The sequence below is a fragment of the Triticum urartu genome, chromosome 5A (genome assembly GCF_056163025.1).
Source record: "Triticum urartu cultivar PI428250 chromosome 5A, HENAU_Tu73, whole genome shotgun sequence".
Taxonomy (NCBI): Eukaryota; Viridiplantae; Streptophyta; class Magnoliopsida; order Poales; family Poaceae; genus Triticum; species Triticum urartu.
This window is the reverse complement of record NC_141877.1, coordinates 287652786-287658785: the sequence shown is the minus strand read 5'-3', so window position 1 is coordinate 287658785 and position 6000 is coordinate 287652786. Positions and strand designations below refer to the sequence as shown.

The 6000-nt window shown below is 51.4% G+C and overlaps 1 pseudogene; it reads right to left on the bottom strand.

Moving 5' to 3' along the window:
- Nucleotides 1-955: 955 nt before the first annotated feature.
- Nucleotides 956-2098, bottom strand: LOC147971088 (uncharacterized; annotated as a pseudogene).
- Between the last annotated feature and the right edge of the window lie 3902 nt (nucleotides 2099-6000).

Genomic DNA, 6000 nt, shown 5'->3' with positions numbered 1-6000 from the left:
CCGTTTATAGTTGTAGGGGGTGGGCTATTTATAGCCACTAGGCAACCCGACCTGATTTGTTCGAAATGACCCTGGGTCACTAAGGAACTGACACGTGTTCCAACGGTCAGATTTCAAACACACACGACAACTTTACTTGGGCTACAAGCAAAGCTGACTTATCCAACTCTGGACAAGATTTGCCCTTATAGTCTTCACTCGAAGACATAGGATTTTGGTTAAGCATCACTTCAGTCATTCTGACTGGTTCTCTTGGACCCCACTTAACAGTACGGTGGTTCCTATGACTCAACAAAGAAAAACACAAAACGACGAAACTGTTAAGTCTTCATGCTCTATAGTCTTCACGCGATGTCTTCTCTTGTCATAGTCTTCAATGTGAATGTCTTTACATACCACCTTTGACTTCAATGTCTTCATACATTTTTAGGGGTCATCTCTGGTAGGAAAACCGAATCAATGAGGGACTTCTACCTGTGTTATCCTGCAATTCTCACAAACACATTAGTCCCTCAACTAGGTTTGTTGTCAATACTCCAAAACCAACTAGGGGTGGCACTAGATGCACTTACAAGTCGGAGCCGACGGCCTCCCCACGGCTGCCCCGCCAGCCAAGTGCGCCGCAGCTGGGCCCCCTGACCGCGCCCCGCAGCGGCCTTGGGAGGCTGCACACCAGCACGGCCGACAGCCGAAGCCGGCGCCGGCAACACGCCCCTGCCACTCCCTTGGCCCGGCGGCACCTCGGCCCGGCCATTGCCTTGGCCCGACGGCGGCACGCCCCGGCCATTGCCTTGGCCCGGCGGCAGCGTGCCCCGACCATTGCCTTGGCCCGGCGGCGGCGCGCCCCGGCCATTGCCTTGGCCCAGCGGCGGCGCCCCAGAGGACCGACTAGCCCCGCTGGGCGGGAGCGGTATCTTCCCAGGAGGAGGAGCGCCACCGGAACCCGCCATCGCACCTAGGGGAGGGATGCGGCGAGCCCGGCCAGGTCCGGCAGAATGCAGGTGCGGCACACGACGCAGATAAACCCTAGTTCGCGGTGGTGGAGTAGGCGATGACGAATACGACGTGCATGCGCCCCTCCTCTCGGTAGCGTTTGGAGCCACGTCCGGCTGGGCCTCATACCCACCAGACACCGGCCCAAACGTACCCACCGACCCAACAGGCATCGGCACAGCTCGGCCCAGGAGCTGATTCAAACGCTCCTGGCGAGCGGCACGGATCGGGATCGTTGTGGCCGCCGGCAACAAAGCCGCGGCCACCTCCGGCGCCGATCGGGGCCCTACGTGGCGAGTTTTCTTTCTCCATGTCACCTTAGTCCATGATTCCGGTGGAATCAGATCAAATAACATTAAGTTCGGTAGACGTAACTTAGGCAGGGGACCCTTCCACGACCGGATCACCGACGTCGCTGTTCTTCGGTGAACCACCCGGTGCAACATCTCCTTGGTCTCCCCCGCATGAAGCCCGACCCTAGCCGGATCATCAACGGGCAGGATCTTGTTGACCATGGAAGCGACCTCATCTTCATCGTAATCTGCACACAAGAACTCACACAGCACATCAGAAGGGGTCGACGAAGGTGGAGAAGGTTGCGCCGCATCAGCCTCCTCATCCCCTCGTCTTCGTCGGCGTCAGCGAGTGCCCAAAACCGGCCCCCCGCCCGCCTTCGATCGCCGGAGGTCACGGTGGTCGTGCACCCAGTCGTCCCCCGCCGACCGTGCTCCCCTCCGTCAGACTCCGAGGACGAATCAAGAAGCTCGATCAGGTTTTCCACATCCGCAACCATCTGCATACGATGATCCACAACCACGTCATAGACATCAATCCGCAAATGAAAATCTACCATCACCTGGTCGCTGATCTCTACATAATCGCCGGCGCGGACGTCGTTGTCCAAATCCAGCAGCGTCGTCCAGCGAGATGCCGGAGAATGATGCAGACGTTCGTTGATCCAATCCCCATGGCCATCTCGAAAACGCACAACCCAATGCACCCCCACCTCCGCACGCACGTCCGCCTCACACACAGCCTCGATCCGATCCAGCTGGATGGGATCGGGCTGTGCCGAGAAGGGTGCCGAGGCCGAGGCGATCCGCATCGGCGGCGGCAGATCAGCGGGATCCGCCGCGCCTAGCCTCAGTATGGGCTCATATGGAATGAAATTGGATTATACGCCGAGCTAGGAGTCCTTCAAATTGGCTCATATGGAATGAAATTGGATTATAGGATGATCCACAATCACAAAAGGAATTGAAATCATTATTTTATTTATTTGTAATTCTTCATCTGAGTGCACATGCACCCGAGAGCAGAACTCTTGGGCCTCTCCAACTCAATCACTAGATGTACATAGAGGCAGTGGCGGAGTGTGAATAAAATATTAGGAGGGGCCAAATGAGTGTATATGGCTTAGAAAAGGCTAGGATGATCAGAGACGCCGGATAATTAGTAGAGCAATTAACAGATAAGTAAGTGTTTTGGTAAATTTTCCTCTTGGAAGGAGGGGGGGGCAGGGCCCGGAATTGTCCCCACTACGGTCCGCCATTGCATAGAGGTGCTAGCCGGGGAAAATACCCCGAGAACCTTCGGGTAGAAGAACTTGATATGAGAAAATAAAAAGCAATTCAAAAAATTCAAAACATATTAATCTTTTGGAACAAAATTGACCTACTGGTGCACTCGTATAAAAACTTTGCCAACAAAGAAAATCCATCAAAAATCTGGCATAAAAAAATATAAATTTTCTAGGGGGCATCTACATTCAGACCCCTCAAACGTCCTATCGGACAGCCGGTCACTATCCGGTCATTGTGCGAACAGAAGAGAGAAGAAAAAATTCCACCCAACCGGACCCTCCCAACAGCTGGACCTTTCTTTGTTCCGAGCTAGCATGACTGGACACGAAGAGGAAAGAAGCTCGATCAACCAACTGGCATAAAATACGTACACATCGGTTTCTTTGGATTCGTTATGTAGAAAAGGCTTGCTTTGGAGACGCGGAGTTTCTGCACCCGAGGTCAAATGAGCTCGGGTGAACAGTAAAATCAAAACAAAATAAAAAAAATCCAATTTTTTTTTGAAAGAAACATTGACAAAAGTTCTAAATGCTTGCAAAAATTCGTCATGAAATCACATTTCTAGAAGGCGTGGCAAAAAAAACAACATCAGTACTCTGAAAAAGCTACTTTCAAAAGCATTTTGGAGCATTGAATTTTTTTTTTGCCACGCTTTATAAGAATGTGATTTCATGATGAATTTTTGCAAGCACTTAGAACTTTTGTCAATATTTCTTTCAAAAAAAATTAGAATTTTCTGATTTTTTTTTAAAAAAATTTGATTTTACTGTTCACCGAGCTCAAACGAGCTCGGGAGCAGAAAGGCACTTTCGTGCTTTGGACATCTTCCGGAACAAACATATGTTTCATATTGACGTGATGCGCCCGTCATGTGTTTCTCCACTGCCATCGGTCACTCTACTCGTCATGTGGGGGGTAGCTAATATAATACTACTACGTATGAATTGTGGTAGTTTGCGTAGGCGATGACTAATGACCGAGGTGTGAGTTGTGAGTGACGCAGCAGGTGACAGAGGAGAAGCTCCTAAACGAAGAGCAGCTCGATCGATCACCTCACCTCCCAACTTTTGAAATTTGAGCCACAGACTCTGCATGGCTGGCCCTAACGGACGTGATGGAACAAGGAAACGTGTTCCGTAGGATTATCGGTACGAGGAGGTTTGAAACATGGCAAGATAAAGGCGGCGCTGCGAACAAGGAAGGCAAAACAAATGCAGGTTCAGACGTCGATCGAGGACAGCACGCCAGCCGCATTTTAGCACCATCACATCTTGAAGATATTGGGAGTCGTTTTTTTCTGGCCAGCACGTTTAAAAGGCCTTCCATTTGCTGGCTTGCCCAACTGAAATTCGCGCTGCAGTCTTTCTTTGGGCCTCGGACTGTTCTTCAGTTGGAGAAGAGTAAATGATACGTACGTACATACGCACGCATTGGCCAATGGCAAAGAGACACGCAGGGCAAGGGAGACCACAGGACCTGCATCTCACGTATATATATAAAAATAAAACAAGATGGCAACACATGTCCCCGAGAAAAGCATATAGCATAGGTACGATTGTTGAATTTCCTCCGACCGCCAGATCTCAGATTCGGTGGCTTTGCGTCGCGACGTCGCGCGTGCAACCGTGATTTCATTTTGCTTGGCATGCAATGCATGTTGTCTGTGTCATTTCGGTTGCGCAGATGAGTTAGGCGGCGCCGCCGCACCGAGACAAAACACACGGCCACATTTTGCAGGCCATGGAATGGAAAGATAGATAGATATCGAGCAAAGCATATCTTGCGGAGCGTGCCCGCTAACTTTCATGACCAAATCTAATTTGTAAGAGCATCTAAAACGTTTTTACCATCCAAGCGGACTTCTCATAGCCGCTCAAATGTCCGGACTGACCGACACTTTTCATATTCGGCTCATATATGAGGACGGATATGGAGACGTCCGGATGCACTCGTCACGTCAGACAGACCGATAGAACCCACGTGGGCATACAGAGAGACCGCTGGTCTGACGGGTATCTTCGACGATGAGTAGTTTTAGATACAGACATAGTATGTAGGTTTTAATTTGCATGGCAGGTATTGATTTGAGGTATGAAGTTCGAGTTCTGTTCTGGAGAGATTGTTGGATCCATGGCTTTGCAGTGGTAGATATCACGTCACTGTTGCACATGGCGGTACAGACGAGGATGATCAACTCCCGGACGGTGCAACAAGCACTACTAAATGACCGTTGGTTGGAGGACTGCCAGTCCGAGTCTTCCTTCATGGCTCAAATACAGTGCATGCACCTTTGCCATGCATTGGCCTCGGTGAGTCGAGACACGGCCACGCAGGATAGCTTCACGTGGACCTGTTCGAGTTCAGGAGGATACACAGCTAAATCCGTGTACAACAGTCTATGCTTCGGGCTGCCAAGATCTCCAACGACAGCGTGTATTTAGAGGAGTTGGGCGCCTCTCAAGTGCAAGATCTTTGCGTGGTTGGCGATACAGTTTTAAATTTGGACTTCGGACAGGAGAGCACGACATGAACTGCAGGATGAGGCCACGGCATGTTATACTTGCTTGCAGGAGGAGGACAACGCGAATCACATTCTTATGCACTGTCAATACGCCCGGGAGGTATGGCACACCACTTGAAGTACGATACGGGTCCAAGTACAAGATGCCCTACCCACGGACTCAACCTCGGATTGGTGGCTGAGAGAACGAAAGAACTACCACAAGGCCCACAAGAGGGGCTTTGGCACCCTAGAAGCGAGGTTGCAGATTGGCGATAGGTGGCGGTGTTGGGATCTACGGTAGGGTGCGTCGACTGCAAATTAAAATTTCCTACGCGCAGAACAACTAAGAACATGCTACGGGAGATGGATCACAGTTCGTCATCACTAGATGCACAGTGCCGTGCAGCGGAAGAAGAGTTGGGGCAGCGCGTCCGCGTGGATCGTCTCCTCCTCGTCCCCTCGTACAGCTGGTGGTCGGTTCCCACGTACAGGTTCGCCGGAGCGGTGCAAGTGCACCGCCTCTAACGGTATCCGCGCGTGCAGGAATAACGTCGTGCGGCGGACTGCTAGGTCCGATCACACAACCGGCGGCGAGTGGAGGTGTCTATTCGCAACACATGCAAACCCTAGTGACAACGCCGAAGCGATCAACCGCATGAGTGTGCGGCACCTCCACTATATATATATAGGCGTCCGTCGCAAGCTCAACACTTGGGCCTCACACGGACCCTAAAGCCCATAAGTCTACTCGGCCACAATCCGAATACAGTTCGGATCACATCCGACCAGTGTCCTCGGATCCGACCTTGTAGGTTCCTTCCCTTAAGCGCGCGACCCCTTAGATTCAAGTCGGCTTGGTCGCAGTTCGGATCACCTCCGAACTGCACGGTTGGTAGCGGCCTCTAGCAAAGCATGCCGAAC